An 18,083-nucleotide genomic window follows, 5' to 3' on the forward strand; every position below is an offset into this window, starting at 1 on the left:
GAAGATCTCTGCAACTTTGATAGGTAAATGCGGTGGTCGCATTTCATCATCTTTGATATGGTATTCACATATCGAAGATATCTTGATTTTTTCTTAAAGCCTTGAATTCTGTGAAAAGAAAAAACACAAGTTAGTCTTTACGTAAACTACATACCATATATAGCATAAATGTTACATGCTTCCTCCTACATATTTGAAGGGTTCATGAAAAAAGAACCTAGTTCCTCCCTGGTGGTGGCTGACGATAAAAATCTTTTAATTGCAATATATAACTCTTAGCTACAGGTCCTGTGATGAAGCTTTTTTTATATCCTAGTTGTTGAGCATAGAGAATTGCTTCCATGTCTTTTAGTGTCGGCACTCGAGGAATTCTTTGCACTATCACTAGTTGTCTACTACTTAGATGAACAGATGGAGCACGAATTTAACTTAATGTTTCCAGATTAGTATATGTTGTGTGTCCTTGACATTGACCCGATGGAGCGTGTCTGCTTGATGAGCTTGAATGAGCATCTTGTCCTCCGTCCCTTGTTATGTTCTTGTTCGTCTCATCCCATTCAAGAATCGCCTTTTGAAAATAGTCATATAATGAATGACCATCAGAAGAATTATGCAAATAACTTCTAGACAAAGATGGACCAATGTTATATAACCACTTATTACGACCAAGAACAGCATCCGCTTGAGTGATATGCATAACTTGAAAATCCAAATGCATCTCATGACCTTGAATGACTAATGGAACACCATGAACTATTGTATCCCAAACATCTTTATCATAGCCGTTAATCAAAGAAACCACATACTTATGGTCACTTGAGCTTTCTGAAGACTTTAATTTCTTGACTAAAGTATAGTTCAAGAAATTGTGCATGGCACTATCATCAAACATAACTCATACCTTGTGACCTTTAACGTGACCATACATTCAAACCAACTCATGTGGTCCAAATGTTAGCACCCACATTGATGATGTGACACAACACACATGAGTAGAATCGGCATGATAAACTTGTACCTCTTTAAACTTATGAGGAGTCTCAAGAGGGAGCACTTGAATAGTGCGCACTTGCTTTTCTTTACTTTGATCACGCTGATTCTTCTCATTTTCTTTTAGCTTAGGATGTTGTAGTTTACTTAGACCCTTTTCCATGTAGTGAGAACATAAATTCTCTTTTTTAGCTCTTTCAAAATCTTCATGCTTCTAAAAATTTTGTGGTCCTTTAGACTTCTTAGATTCTTTTGGTTAGGTCCCTTTCTTTTATTTTGACCTTGATGCTTGGAACCCTTGGACACACTAGATGTTTGTTGTGCATTCTACGAACGCTTTTTCTTTCCCACAATGTTGTCGAGCAAACTTAATTGCTTCTTCTAAAGTTTTCAACTCATTTTCCTTAACTTGATGGTTATAGCCCGAGTCTAATCCATGAATCTTTTAAAAATCATACATTCCTCTCAATTTGAGATTGGAGATATGTTGAGTCAATGTGAGATTTTTCTCATCTTACAATTGTCCCATGCTTCCCAATTATGATCCATCTCATTCTTAGGATGAAATTCTTTCATGAATGCACTTTCAAATTCAGCCGAGGTAATAGGCATGATTGTAGTATGATAATACTTTGACCATTTACAATTCTTTTATAGGCATCAGGCCTCATCTTATGATCTCTTAATAAGAGAGAGTTCACACCTAGAGTGTTCGCACCACTACACACACTAATAGATTCTGAGAGTATCCAAAAAATCTCTCCTTCCAAGTCAAGGAGTGTCATCTAAGAGAGAGAACTTCCATATCATGATTTGGGCTCTTAGACTACAGTGACGTGATGAGTTCCCTCTGACATTCATGTGTCTAATGACAAAATTTTTATTATCATGAGTATTGTGCAATGAAATTAGGGGTACGAAACTTCATACAGCTCTTACGTTTCCAGTACAAACCAAATGTATAAGCACACATGATTGACCTCATAATATTACTTAAGGCGAGTCAACTAAGAATAAAAACCAAGACATTCCTAGGTGACATTAGACTTAACCCATGGGGAATAAATTTCCTAAGAGTTCTATACATGTGATGATGGACTCTAACATTATGTCATAGAGGTCTATAGATCATGTCCTCTATAGAACTCAAACATAAATTTTTATGCTCCTAGGTAAGTTCTTTCTTTTAGTATTTCCAAATCACTCTATCGCTTCTTCTTCCATCCGAGGCATACAAACTACTAAAAACGTGTTGCATTATCACATCAAGGGCTTTTAATGACTTTAACTTAGTATGCGTATTAATCTGAAGATCACAATGAGGTCTAGGAACCCCAAGACATTGCCACTATTAAGCTTCTCTACATGCAAGACACCGTAAAAGAGAGTGGACATTGAGCACCCACGGAACTCACACTAATGATGCAATTCTTCCTTGGTGATGAGAAGAAACAAAGTCTATAAACTTATTTGGCAGACGCTTGCGCTTGCACACCCTCGATGGTATGGATAATGCAATTTTAAATGAGGTGAATTGGTAGGTGTGCCTCAAAAGATCATGCCTCTGTGAGTAATTAAAGAAGAAATATAACCTTAGGAAGATGTGAAAAATATAATCCATATGAAGGTTGTAGAGTGGTTGGTTTTAAAAGCCTCGTTATATAATATGGAAGGTCACACATGTTAGAGTTCTCCACGCACCATCTACCGTCTCTATATATATGCCTCCCACACCCTTCCTCTATTGCAAAGTTGTTGCAGCTTTGGACAACTAGCCATACCATACCATCTCTCTCTCTCTCTCTCTCTCTCTCTCTCTCTTTACGGCTTTCGTGATGGATTTTACTCATGATACGTGGATGGGAGGGTTCTGTCACATGGATTTTAGTGAGAGTACCAACCGAAGAGAATGCCTCACAAGAGAGTACCCATAGAGAAGGTGTTTGTTTGAGAATGCCTCACAAGAGAGTACCCATAGAGAAACTAATAATGCTTGGGGGCCACACGGGTGTGAATTGTAACTTCCTTCATGAATCTTTTTTCATTGGGGGAGAGAGAGAGAGAGCACACACAAGAGAGGAGTTGCACCAAACAAGAATGACTGTACTATGATAATACTTTCACCATTTACAATTCTTTTATAGCCTTATCTTATGATCTCTTAATAAGAGGGACTCCATACCTAGAGTGTTAGCACCACTAGACACACTACTAGATTCTGAGAATATCCAAAAAAATCTCCCCTTCGAAGTCAAGGAGTGTCATCTAAGAGGGAGAACTTCCATATCATGATTTGGGCTCTTAGTGATGTGACGAGTGCCCTCCGACATTCATGTGTCTAATGAAAAATGTTTATTATCATGAGTATTGCGCAATGAACTTAGATGAACAGATGGAGCACGAATTTAACTTGTTGTTTCCACATTAGTATATGTTGTGTGTCCTTGACATTGACCCGATGGAGTGTGTCTGCTTGATGAGCTTGAATAAGCATCTTGTCCTCCTTCCCTTGTTATGTTCTTGTTCGTCTCATCCCATTCAAGAATCGCCTTTTGAAAATAGTCATATAATGAATGACCATCAAAAGAATTATGCAAATAACTTCTAGACAAAGATGGACCAATGTTATATAACCACTTACGACCAAGAATAGCATCCGCTCGAGTGATATGCATAACTTGAAAATCCAAATGCATCTCATGACCTTGAATGACTAATGGAACATCATGAACTATTGTATCCCAAACATCTTTATCATAGCCGTTAATCAAAGAAACCACATACTTATGGTCACTTGAGCTTTCTGAAAACTTTAATTTCTTGACTAAAGTATAGTTCAAGAAATTGTGCATGGCACTATCATCAATCATAACTCATACCTTATGACCTTTAGCGTGACCATACATTCAAACCAACTCATGTGGTCCAAATGTTGGCACCCACATTGATGATGTGACACAACACACATGAGTAGAATCGGCATGATAAACTTGTACCTCTTTAAACTTGAGGAGTCTCAAGAGGGAGCACTTGAATAGTGCGCACTTGCTTTTCTTTACTTTGATCACGCTGATTCTTCTCATTTTCTTTTAGCTTAGGATGTTGTAGTTTACTAAGACCCTTTTCCATGTAGTGAAAACATAAATTCTCTTTTTTAGCTCTTTCAAAATCTTCATGCTTCTAAAAATTTTGTGGTCTTTTAGACTTCTTAGATTCTTTTGGTTAGGTCCCTTTCTTTTATCTTAACCTTGATGCTTGGAACCCTTGGACACACTAGATGTTTGTTGTGCATTCTACGCACGCTTTTTCTTTCCGACAATGCTGTCGAAAATCTGAGCAAACTTAATTGCTTCTTCTAAAGTTTTCAACTCATTTTGCTTAACTTGATGGTTATAGTCCGAGTCTAATCCATGAATCTTTTAAAAATCATACATTCCTTTCAATTTGAGAATGTATAATTGGAGATATGTTGAGTCAATGTGAGATTTTTCTCATCTTACAATTGTCCCATGCTTCCCAATTATGATCCATCTCATTCTTAGGATGAAATTCTTTCATAAATGCACTTTCAAATTCAGCCGAGGTAATAGGCATGATTGTAGTATGATAATACTTTGACCATTTACAATTCTTTTGTAGGCATCAGGCCTCATCTTATGATCTCTTAATAAGAGAGAGTTCACACCTAGAGTGTTCGCACCACTACACACACTAATAGATTCTGAGAGTATCCAAAAAATCTCTCCTTCCAAGTCAAGGAGTGTCATCTAAGAGAGAGAACTTCCATATCATGATTTGGGCTCTTAGACTACAGTGACGTGATGAGTTCCCTCTGACATTCATGTGTCTAATGAAAAATGTTTATTATCATGAGTATTGTGCAATGAAATTAGGGGTACGAAACTTCATACAGCTCTTACGTTTCCAGTACAAACCAAATGTATAAGCGCACATGCTTGACCTCATAATATTACTTAAGGCGAGTCAACTAAGAATAAAAACTAAGACATTCCTAGTGACATTAGACTTAACCAATGGGGAATAAATTTCCTAAGAGTTCTATACATGTGATGATGGACTTTAACATTATGTCATAGAGGTCTATTGATCATGTCCTCTATAGAACTCAAACATAAATTTTTATGCTCCTAGGTAAGTTCTTTCTTTTAGTATTTCCAAATCACTCTATCACTTCTCCTTCCATCCGAGGCATACAAACTACTAAAAACGTGTTGCATTATCACATCAAGGGCTTTTAATGACTTTAACTTAGTATGTGTATTAATCTGAAGATCACAATGAGGTCTAGGAACCCCAAGACATTGCCACTATTAAGCTTCTCTACATGCAAGACACCCTAAAAGAGAGTGGACATTGAGCACCCACGGAACTCACACTAATCATGCAATCCTTCCTTAGTGATGAGAAGAAACAAAGTTTATAAACTTATTTGGCAGACGCTTGCACTCGGGGGGGGGGGGGGGGTCACTCACAAAAAAATGTGAATATCACGTGCGTTCAACAGAAGCATATTTTTAATTTATGAAACTTACAGAAATATATTTACATAAGGGTATGATTTAAAAAAATATTATATAGATAAAAAAGGGGATATTATATAGATAAAAAATTTCACAGATAAGGGATTTAAAATATAGGCCTTGAACGCACGCGATAGGGGTATTCTACATATAGTGACCCCCCCCCGAGCGCTTGCACACCCTCGATGGTATGGATAATGCAATTTTAAATGAGGTGAATTGGTAGGTGTGCCTCAAAAGATCATGCCTCTGTGAGTAATTAAAGAAGAAATATAACCTTAGGAAGATGTGAAAAATATAATCCATATGAAGGTTGTAGAGTGGTTGGTTTTAAAAGCCTCGTTATATAATATGGAAGGTCACACATGTTAGAGTTCTCCACGCACCATCTACCGTCTCTATATATATGCCTCCCACACCCTTCCTCTATTGCAAAGTTGTTGCAGCTTTGGACAACTAGCCATACCATCTCTCTCTCTCTCTCTCTCTCTCTCTCTTGATGGATTTTACTCATGATACGTGGATGGGAGGATTCTGTCACATGGATTTTAGTGAGAGTACCAACCGAAGAGAATGCCTCACAAGAGAGTACCCATAGAGAAGGTGTTTGATGAGGGCATGCACTGAGGGGGGATATGTATAGAGAAAGCCTCAAAGGTCGAGGTGATGTGCAACTAAAGCACAAAGTTCTAAGCATTAGGTATTGGCTTCTTTCAAAACCTAGTTACACAAAGGGCAAAATAGCAATGTCATTATTCAAAAGGAATTCATGCCACTTATGAAGAATTCGCGCCACTTGTAGTTTGTTCACGCGATGACGAGAGTGTGCATGCACGGGGTAAAGTCTACGCTTTACACATTAGGTTAGGAAGATAATAATCTCAATTGGCAAGTTAGATCATACTCTGAAAATGGGATAGGCTTCATTTCAAACCTGGTTACACAATCGGAAAGATTGAAGTTTAAAAAACAATGTCTTTATTCAAAAGGAATTCATATGCCACTTGTAGTTTGTACACGATGAGGAGAGAGGCAGTCTAATAAAACTAAGAGAGGGTTTTGCGGACGCTGGCCATGAGGCTTTCCACCTCACCCTTGTCAATGCCGAAGGCTGTCTCTAGCACCTCCTCGGGCAGGGGTGGGTATGCGTCGAAGAGAGCGGCGGCGAGCTGCGAGGTGCCCGGGTTCTGGCTATTGAGGGCGGAGATGGCGAGGGCGGAGTGGTGCTTGTCGGGGTTGAGCTGGAAGTGCACGAGGCCGCGAGGGAAGACAAAGAGATCGCCGGGGGAGAGGGTCTGCTCGAAGAGGGTATTGTTGGGCGTGGCGGTGACGAAGCCCACCTTGAGCGTGCCCTCGGCCAGGAAGAGCACCTCGGTGGCACGGGGATGCACGTGGGGCGGGTTTAATCCCTTGGGGTCAAAGTCGATGCGGGCGATGGACAGGCCCTGCGTGTTGAGGGCAAAGAAATTGGCCGCACTGGCCAGGTTGACGGACACGCCCAGCCCTTTCATAGGTTGGCCGGGATGCTCAAGCATCGTGAACTTGAAGTCCGCGTCCTGCACCTCGTCGGTTGGCTTGCAGGCGAACCCGTTGAGGGTGATCATGCTGGTGTTATCGGCCACACAGAAGTCCTGCAGAGGGTCTGCATCCGCGGCCCTCACTTCTAGTATGAGCGTAGAGGAGGCCAACAGCATCACTGCGCCCAGAAGAAGCAAGCTGCTGGCTGCTGCTGCTGCTGCTGCCATGGTTTGAGGAATATTGTTGTGGGGAATGCGATGCGATGAGGAGCTTGGAAAGATTTGAGCGCGGCTGAGATGATGAGTATAGGCCTCTCCCCATAAGCTGGTATTTATGCTCTGCATGACATCCACTCGAAGGAACGAGTCCTAATATCCGCTCCAAGAAGGAACCAGTCATATCGCTCAAGAAAGAGTCCATGTGCATCGTGCCGCTTCGACCCAGTCGTTCCCGGCCAACGAGTCCTGAGGTGCCGGAAGGGAGGACGTCCCATCGATTGACGTAGTCTCCAAGTGCCGCCCATGTCAAACCGACATTCGCCGAGAACCTTGTGAGCTTTTGTTGTTCCGAATGGACACCTTCACATTCATTGGTGTCTTGTATCCTCCTCCACGTCGGACTGATGCGAATTTGAACCTTGGAAGTACTGCGGCCTTCCAATTATAAGCCCGGCATTGCGAAACTAATAGTGCTTGGGGGCCACACGGGTGTGAATTGTAACTTCCTTCATGAATCTTTTTTCATTGGGGGAGAGAGAGAGAGAGCACACACAAGAGAGGAGTTGCACCAAACAAGAATGACTGTACTATGATAATACTTTCACCATTTACAATTCTTTTATAGCCTTATCTTATGATCTCTTAATAAGAGGGACTCCACACCTAGAGTGTTAGCACCGCTAGACACACTACTAGATTCTGAGAATATCCCAAAAAAAAAAACTCCCCTTCGAAGTCAAGGAGTGTCATCTAAGAGGGAGAACTTCCATATCATGATTTGGGCTCTTAGTGATGTGACGAGTGCCCTCTGACATTCATGTGTCTAATGAAAAATGTTTATTATCATGAGTATTGTGCAATGAAATCGGGGGTACAAAACTTCATACAGTTCTTACGTTTTCACTACAAACCAAATGTATAAGCAAACGTGCCAGACCTCATAATATTACTTAAGGCGAGTCAACTAAGAATAAAAAACTAAGACATTCCTAGTGACATTACACTTAACCAATGGGGAATAAATTTCCTAAGAGTTCTATACATGTGATGATGGACTCTAACATTATGTCATAGAGGTCTATAGATCATGTCCTCTTTTGAAAGAAGAAAGATAGTACATACCATCTCTCTCTATCTTTTTGTTGATTAAAGATGACTTAATAGGCAAACTATAAAGAGAAAATATTCCATATATTGATGATTTGTTGAGTTAGTGAGCTAGAACAAAGTGAAAGTACACATGGTGCCAAGATAGGCAAGGATAGGAGAACGTGGAAGAAAGAAAGAGAGGTAACACACACAAGAGAGGAGTTGCACCAAACAAGAATGATTGTACTATGATAATACTTCCACCATTTACAATTCTGTTATAGGCATAAAGCCTCATCCCATGTTCTCTTAATAAGAGGAAGTTCACACCTAGAGTGTTCGCACAACTAGACACACTACTAGACTATGAGAATATCCACAAAAAAAAACCCTTTTGAAGTCAAGGAGTGTCATCTAAGAGAGATAACTTCAATATGATGGTTTGGGTGCTCAAGTGATGTGACTAGGGCCCTCTGACATTCATGCGCATCTCATGAAAAATGTTTATTATCATGAGTATTCTACAATGAAATTGGGGGTACGAAACTTCATACAGTTCTTACGTTTCCACTACAAACCAAATGTATAACCAAACATGCTAGACCTCATAATATTACCTAAGGCGAGTCAACTAAGAATAAAAACAAAGACACTCCTAGGGACATTACACTCAACCAATGGGGAACAAATTTTCTACAAGTTCTATTCATGTTTTGATGGACTCTAAGATCATGTCATAGAGGTCTATAGAGATCATGTCATAGATGTTCTCTGTCATCCGCTCATCTTGACTACAGAAGAGTGCCATAATACACTCCCTTGAGAACCACCTATGTCTAATATCTACGATAGTCAAAAAATAGAGGTGCTCGAAGTGTATCTCTAGGCAACTTGGTATGAACAACATGGTAAAGTAAGCAGATGCTTGAAGGCAAAGGCTATCATACTTACCTTTATTTAAAGTTGAGGGACTCCTTATAGATATAACCTCCTCATCTACAACTTCATTTGAAAGCCGAAAAACTGACTGAAATACTATAACTTTAAAATTTAGATTGCAATTTATGTGTCAAAAATTACATTCCAATATCATATGCTTGAATCTCAACCTCGATCAACTAACAGAGCGCGCTCCGGAGTGAAGGAGTGTGTTATTTCAAGGTTAAGATAGACCACGGACATACATCAACAACACACATGTGCATTGCAGATAAGAAATCTACAACAATCCATGAGCATGCACAAGTAGAGCGCAGAGTCACTAAAGGATGTGCACCGCTTAAAATATCCTTGTCCACCCTCACTTATGTGCCTAAGCAAGATTAATAGTTTGTTTCAATCATTACATTTCCCGCATAATTTTTGTTAATTATGTAGTCAAGGGATGACCAAGCCAAGTGAAAGAGCCGGCATCCACTCAATGTGTGCTTAGACTAGCCTAGACAAGGTTAGACAATAAGTGGGTGCCCAATGAGTTATTGGGTATGGACGCCCAAACTTATAACTCCCTTGTATATGAGTGAATTTATCTAATGAGAGAAAGGGACATTCCCTTGAGTGTTGATTGAGAGTGTGCTCTTCCTCCTTGTGCTCTAGCTCTCTACCCTATCCTCATATTCTTTTCATAGTGCTTATGTGAGAGTGAGTGTGTGTGAGAGTTCTACCCTCTTGCCCTCTTGGAGCTTATTATAATGTAGAAGATAATGCCATACAAAAACATTGGATCTAAAAAATTGATAGCATGCTTCTTCAAGACAAACAATCTAGGCATTGTACAACATATGTACAATGCCTAGATTCATAATTAAGTTCTGACACTATTGATAGTGTTAGAACATTTAATTGGAACCATAGAGTGATTTTTTTTTTCTATTCTAGATAACCTTTGATAATGTTCATCATCAATTTTCTTAGATGCACATACATGTATCTATGTGCATACATGTATGTATATTATGTATATCATTTCTATATAATATAATAGTAAGGCTTCTAAGGGCAACCATGGAATCACGATCTTCTACCCAAATGAGAAGGGTGCTGAGAGCTCTTTGTTCACCTCCCAACCATAGATAGAATAAACATATGACCCTTTTGTACATGGACTCCACTCTTTTATTAGCTAGTATGCTCTTCACATGTACCTGCCCACTCTCACTAGTGTCCGGCTAAGTCTTGAGTCCTACCGATCATTTTTCGCTCCCCTAAACACCGCCCGTGTCTTGTTTGGACGGTCGAGGTCTCTAGGCTCCCAATAATTCCATTGTCATGACATTACTCCGCCCTTAAGAGGAGTTTTCGTCCTCGAAAAAAAAATTCGAGAACCTCTTTCTGAGTGTGCTTACCTTTTCCCACATAGAACCTTCTTCTTTTATATCCTTCCACTTGACTAAACACTCCTGCCGTATAAAGTGTCGAGTTCTTTTTTCTTGGAAATCCAAGATCTTTTCTGGTTCGTCGTGTGGTAAGGATGGGGGTTCTATAAGCTTTACTAGGATCTCTTGACTGACGAGATTATCGTCATCACCCAACTTCTTTTTAAGTCTACTGACGTCAAAAAGTGGCTGGACTTTAGAGCTTTCTTATTATAAAGCTAACTTATAAAAGCAACGTACCTACTTTTTTAAGTATTGCAAATGGACCACAATACCTTGGAGATAGCTTCGGACTTCTCCCCATTTTCAAAGATTCAGAAAGTGCAAGAACCTTTGAAAACAAATCACCTTCCTCAAAGATGATTTTTCTACAATCTTTGTTTGCATAATGTTTAGCACCGTCCTGTGCTCTCTTAAAATTATCTTTTGCAATTTTTGTCATCTTCTCGAGGACTTGAAGAAAATCTTTAATCTTTTGTATCTTTTCTTTCTCGAGTCCAATGGCCACTAGAGCTCGTGGTTGAAAACCATACATCAACATAAATGGACTAAATCCCGTTAACATCACATTAGGGAATTTGAAAAAATCCCAATTCCCACTTTCGAAGATTTTAACTATATTTGTTAAAATTGGCTAGATGAAATCAATAAAATGTTCTAGATTTGGTCTATGTTTATTAAAATCGACTAGAAAGAAGCTTGTATTACTTGTAAATTTATTCTATATCAGTGAAACTTGAGAAGAATTGCCCTTTTGATTTAGACTATATTTCACTAATGCAAGAAGAACATGCTCAACAAATAATAATCTATATTTCTATCGGAGAGATTTTAAAATACTACAATACAACATAGGTTACCATGTGATTATAGGAATCATTACTTAGTAATTCTACATTCAAAACCTCTTAGAAGTAGTAGTGTTGAAAAAAACTATAAATTATAATTGAGATTACATTAGAAATCATAATCATCAAAAAGTTCATCTCCAGCACTGATATCTTTTCATGATTCTACATAAATGTAGCCATAATCAATGTACATTTCTTTCTCTATGCTTGTACCATGGAGGTAATGATGGTGAGAATACATAACACACATTCTCTCTTTCTTTGTAATCCTTACAGCTATTTATATAACGAGCCACATTTCTATCTTGAACATCACCGACAATGTAAACTCTCTCCTCCTTAGGACACACACTAGGGTCCTCAATGATCGAGTAATTGTGTGCTCTAGGATTCTCTACACATAATTTTATCCAATTATCATGAGAATGTTTTGACCCTCCATAGTGCAACAAGGGTCTTCCAGCTTGCACATTTGAATGTATAAATAATCCAAGCCCAGCCCCTTGGATTGATGAAGGTTGAACCATGTAAGCCACATCTTCAATGTAGAAGATCTCTGCAACTTTGATAGGTAAATGCGGTGGTCGCATTTCATCATCTTTGATATGGTATTCACATATCGAAGATATCTTGATTTTTTCTTAAAGCCTTGAATTCTGTGAAAAGAAAAAACACAAGTTAGTCTTTACGTAAACTACATACCATATATAGCATAAATGTTACATGCTTCCTCCTACATATTTGAAGGGTTCATGAAAAAAGAACCTAGTTCCTCCCTGGTGGTGGCTGACGATAAAAATCTTTTAATTGCAATATATAACTCTTAGCTACATGTCCTGTGATGAAGCTTTTTTTATATCCTAGTTGTTGAGCATAGAGAATTGCTTCCATGTCTTTTAGTGTCGGCACTCGAGGAATTCTTTGCACTATCACTAATGTCTACTACTTAGATGAACAGATGGAGCACGAATTTAACTTAATGTTTCCAGATTAGTATATGTTGTGTGTCCTTTACATTGACCCGATGGAGTGTGTCTGCTTGATGACCTTGAATGAGCATCTTGTCCTCCTTCCCTTGTTATGTTCTTATTCGTCTCATCCCATTCAAGAATCGCCTTTTGAAAATAGTCATATAATGAATGACCATCAGAAGAATTATGCAAATAACTTCTAGACAAAGATGGACCAATGTTATATAACCACTTATTACGACCAAGAACAGCATCCGCTCGAGTGATATGCATAACTTGAAAATCCAAATGCATCTCATGACCTTGAATGACTAATGGAACATCATTGACTATTGTATCCCAAACATCTTTATCATAGCCGTTAATCAAAGAAACCACATACTTATGGTCACTTGAGCTTTCTGAAAACTTTAATTTCTTGACTAAAGTATAGTTCAAGAAATTGTGCATGGCACTATCATCAAACATAACTCATACCTTTTGACCTTTAACGTGACCATACATTCAAACCAACTCATGTGGTCCAAATGTTAGCACCCACATTGATGATGTGACACAACACACATGAGTAGAATCGGCATGATAAACTTGTACCTCTTTAAACTTATGAGGAGTCTCAAGAGGGAGCACTTGAATAGTGCGCACTTGCTTTTCTTTACTTTGATCACGCTGATTCTTCTCATTTTCTTTTAGCTTAGGATGTTGTAGTTTACTTAGACCCTTTTCCATGTAGTGAGAACATAAATTCTCTTTTTTAGCTCTTTCAAAATCTTCATGCTTCTAAAAATTTTGTGGTCCTTTAGACTTCTTAGATTCTTTTGGTTAGGTCCCTTTCTTTTATTTTGACCTTGATGCTTGGAACCCTTGGACACACTAGATGTTTGTTGTGCATTCTACGAACGCTTTTTCTTTCCCACAATGTTGTCGAGCAAACTTAATTGCTTCTTCTAAAGTTTTCAACTCATTTTCCTTAACTTGATGGTTATAGCCCGAGTCTAATCCATGAATCTTTTAAAAATCATACATTCCTCTCAATTTGAGATTGGAGATATGTTGAGTCAATGTGAGATTTTTCTCATCTTACAATTGTCCCATGCTTCCCAATTATGATCCATCTCATTCTTAGGATGAAATTCTTTCATGAATGCACTTTCAAATTCAGCCGAGGTAATAGGCATGATTGTAGTATGATAATACTTTGACCATTTACAATTCTTTTATAGGCATCAGGCCTCATCTTATGATCTCTTAATAAGAGAGAGTTCACACCTAGAGTGTTCGCACCACTACACACACTAATAGATTCTGAGAGTATCCAAAAAATCTCTCCTTCCAAGTCAAGGAGTGTCATCTAACAGAGAGAACTTCCATATCATGATTTGGGCTCTTAGACTACAGTGAGGTGATGAGTTCCCTCTGACATTCATGTGTCTAATGAAAAATGTTTATTATCATGAGTATTGTGCAATGAAATTAGGGGTACGAAACTTCATACAGCTCTTACGTTTCCAGTACAAACCAAATGTATAAGCACACATGATTGACCTCATAATATTACTTAAGGCGAGTCAACTAAGAATAAAAACCAAGACATTCCTAGGTGACATTAGACTTAACCCATGGGGAATAAATTTCCTAAGAGTTCTATACATGTGATGATGGACTCTAACATTATGTCATAGAGGTCTATAGATCATGTCCTCTATCGAACTCAAACATAAATTTTTATGCTCCTAGGTAAGTTCTTTCTTTTAGTATTTCCAAATCACTCTATTGCTTCTTCTTCCATCCGAGGCATACAAACTACTAAAAACGTGTTGCATTATCACATCAAGGGCTTTTAATGACTTTAACTTAGTATGCGTATTAATCTGAAGATCACAATGAGGTCTAGGAACCCCAAGACATTGCCACTATTAAGCTTCTCTACATGCAAGACACCCTAAAAGAGAGTGGACATTGAGCACCCACGGAACTCACACTAATCATGCAATCCTTCCTTGGTGATGAAAAGAAACAAAGTCTATAAACTTATTTGGCAGACGCTTGCACACCCTCGATGGTATGGATAATGCAATTTTAAATGAGGTGAATTGGTAGGTGTGCCTCAAAAGATCATGCCTCTGTGAGTAATTAAAGAAGAAATATAACCTTAGGAAGATGTGAAAAATATAATCCATATGAAGGTTGTAGAGTGGTTGGTTTTAAAAGCCTCATTATATAATATGGAAGGTCACACATGTTAGAGTTCTCCACGCACCATCTACCGTCTCTATATATATATGCCTCCCACACCCTTCCTCTATTGAAAAGTTGTTGCAGCTTTGGACAACTAGCCATACCATCTCTCTCTCTCTCTCTCTCTCTCTCTCTCTCTCTCTCTCTCTTTACGGCTTTCGTGATGGATTTTACTCATGATACGTGGATGGGAGGGTTCTGTCACATGGATTTTAGTGAGAGTACCAACCGAAGAGAATGCCTCACAAGAGAGTACCCATAGAGAAGGTGTTTGATGAGGGCATGCACTGAGGGGGATATGTATAGAGGAAGCCTCAAAGGTCGAGGTGTTGTGCAACTAAAGCACAAAGTTCTAAGCATTAGGTATTGGCTTCTTTCAAAACCTAGTTACCCAAAGGGCAAAATAGCAATGTCATTATTCAAAAGGAATTCATGCCACTTATGAAGAATTCGTGCCACTTGTAGTTTGTTCACGCGATGACGAGAGTGTGCATGCACGGGGTAAAGTCTACGCTTTACACATTAGGTTAGGAAGATAATAATCTCAATTGGCAAGTTAGATCATACTCTGAAAATGGGATAGGCTTCATTTCAAACCTGGTTACACAATCGGAAAGATTGAAGTTTAAAAAACAATGTCTTTATTCAAAAGGAATTCATATGCCACTTGTAGTTTGTACACGATGAGGAGAGAGGCAGTCTAATAAAACTAAGAGAGGGTTTTGCGGACGCTGGCCATGAGGCTTTCCACCTCACCCTTGTCAATGCCGAAGGCTGTCTCTAGCACCTCCTCGGGCAGGGGTGGGTATGCGTCGAAGAGAGCGGCGGCGAGCTGCGAGGTGCCCGGGTTCTGGCTATTGAGGGCGGAGATGGCGAGGGCGGAGTGGTGCTTGTCGGGGTTGAGCTGGAAGTGCACGAGGCCGCGAGGGAAGACAAAGAGATCGCCGGGGGAGAGGGTCTGCTCGAAGAGGGTATTGTTGGGCGTGGCGGTGACGAAGCCCACCTTGAGCGTGCCCTCGGCCAGGAAGAGCACCTCGGTGGCACGGGGATGCACGTGGGGCGGGTTTAATCCCTTGGGGTCAAAGTCGATGCGGGCGATGGACAGGCCCTGCGTGTTGAGGGCAAAGAAATTGGCCGCACTGGCCAGGTTGACGGACACGCCCAGCCCTTTCATAGGTTGGCCGGGATGCTCAAGCATCGTGAACTTGAAGTCCGCGTCCTGCACCTCGTCGGTTGGCTTGCAGGCGAACCCGTTGAGGGTGATCATGCTGGTGTTATCGGCCACACAGAAGTCCTGCAGAGGGTCTGCATCCGCGGCCCTCACTTCTAGTATGAGCGTAGATGAGGCCAACAGCATCACTGCGCCCAGAAGAAGCAAGCTGCTGGCTGCTGCTGCTGCTGCCATGGTTTGAGGAATATTGTTGTGGGGAATGCGATGCGATGAGGAGCTTGGAAAGATTTGAGCGCGGCTGAGATGATGAGTATAGGCCTCTCCTCATAAGCTGGTATTTATGCTCTGCATGACATCCACTCGAAGGAACGAGTCCTAATATCCGCTCCAAGAAGGAACCAGTCATATCGCTCAAGAAAGAGTTCATGTGCATCGTGCCGCTTCGACCCAGTCGTTCCCGGCCAACGAGTCCTGAGGTGCCGGAAGGGAGGACGTCCCATCGATTGACGTAGTCTCCAAGTGCCGCCCATGTCAAACCGACATTCGCCGAGAACCTTGTGAGCTTTTGTTGTTCCGAATGGACACCTTCACATTCATTGGTGTCTTGTATCCTCCTCCACGTCGGACTGATGCGAATTTGAACCTTGGAAGTACTGCGGCCTTCCAATTATAAGCCCGGCATTGCGAAACTAATAATGCTTGGGGGCCACACGGGTGTGAATATTGTAACTTCCTTCATGAATCTTTTTTCATTGGGGGAGAGAGAGAGAGAGCACACACAAGAGAGGAGTTGCACCAAACAAGAATGACTGTACTATGATAATACTTTCACCATTTACAATTCTTTTATAGCCTTATCTTATGATCTCTTAATAAGAGGGACTCCACACCTAGAGTGTTAGCACCGCTAGACACACTACTAGATTCTGAGAATATCCCAAAAAAAAAAACTCCCCTTCGAAGTCAAGGAGTGTCATCTAAGAGGGAGAACTTCCATATCATGATTTGGGCTCTTAGTGATGTGACGAGTGCCCTCCGACATTCATGTGTCTAATGAAAAATGTTTATTATCATGAGTATTGTGCAATGAAATCGGGGGTACAAGTGTGGCACTACTCATAGCATATATATCAATATTTGGGACAACGACTTCGCCTGCGAGCTCCGCCTCTCCCCCCCCCCCGTGCTTCTCGCCGTCGCGCCCCCCTCTCCCCCCCGCCAGTCCCCCGCATTCTCCTCCGTCCTCTCCCCCTGCCTCCTTCATTGCGCCCTTCCTCGCCTTTTCTCCCCCGCCTTCTGCCTCGCATCGCTCCCCCGCCTCCTTCCTCGTTACCTCCCCCGCCTTCTTCCCCCCGCCTTATCCTCCTCCGCCTCCTTCCACGCTGGACAGGCACCTACCCGCACTTATGCTCCAGTCAGGGATAGGCGGCCAGCAGGTCCCACCCCGATGGACGAGGATTCAGACTCAGTGCCCGTTGAGGCCGCTGGTGGAGCCTCCCACGTGGAGACCCCGCTCTCGCCTCCCCCGCGGGGGGCCCCGCCCCGTCCTTGGAGCAGATTCCTGAGGATCCCGGGCCGCACTCTGCGACCCCCGGCTCCCCTTCCCCTCACCCGGAGAGCACTCCTTCCACCCCCCCTCTCCCCTCTCCCCCCAGCCCCCCCTCCCGCCTCCCCCGGCGGCCCCCCGTGACACCTATCCTCTGGCAGATGCCTCTCCATCCTCTCCTCGCTCTCCCCCCTCCTCCTCGCCGCGAGCCCCCATCCCTCCCTCGGCCTCTCCAGGATACTTCGCCAGACCACCCACTGCCCCGGGGCAGCGCAGCTGGGTAGGCCAGAGTTCAGTCCAGCGGCTGTTCCACCGCCACTCCGGGCCGGTGGAGATGGCGATCCTAGCTTCGCCCGCCTCCACAGAGTTCTCTCCAAGCCTCCCCTAGGGGGCCCCGCGAGTGATGGGGCTACCAGTGGATTACGGTTTTTTCAGGTGCCTCCAGCTGCTGGCCCGTTCGAGACACTGGTCGCGCCCTTGCGAGTTTGCATGGTGTGCCATCCCTCTCGTTCTCCTTCAGTGGTGAGCAGCATGGTGGCCTTCTCCTTTCCTCTCAGTGTTGCCCCAGACATAGC

General features: G+C 41.5%; 2 pseudogenes; both read right to left on the minus strand.

Moving 5' to 3' along the window:
- Positions 1–6,577: 6,577 nt before the first annotated feature.
- Positions 6,578–7,276, minus strand: LOC147613610 (germin-like protein 8-2 pseudogene; annotated as a pseudogene).
- An 8,224-nt stretch (positions 7,277–15,500) lies between these two features.
- On the minus strand, positions 15,501–16,196 carry LOC147613611 (germin-like protein 8-2 pseudogene; annotated as a pseudogene).
- Positions 16,197–18,083: the final 1,887 nt, after the last annotated feature.

This window comes from Cibotium barometz, chromosome 43, assembly GCF_041138505.1.
Source record: "Cibotium barometz isolate CiBa-2024 chromosome 43, ASM4113850v1, whole genome shotgun sequence".
NCBI lineage: Eukaryota > Viridiplantae > Streptophyta > Polypodiopsida > Cyatheales > Cibotiaceae > Cibotium > Cibotium barometz.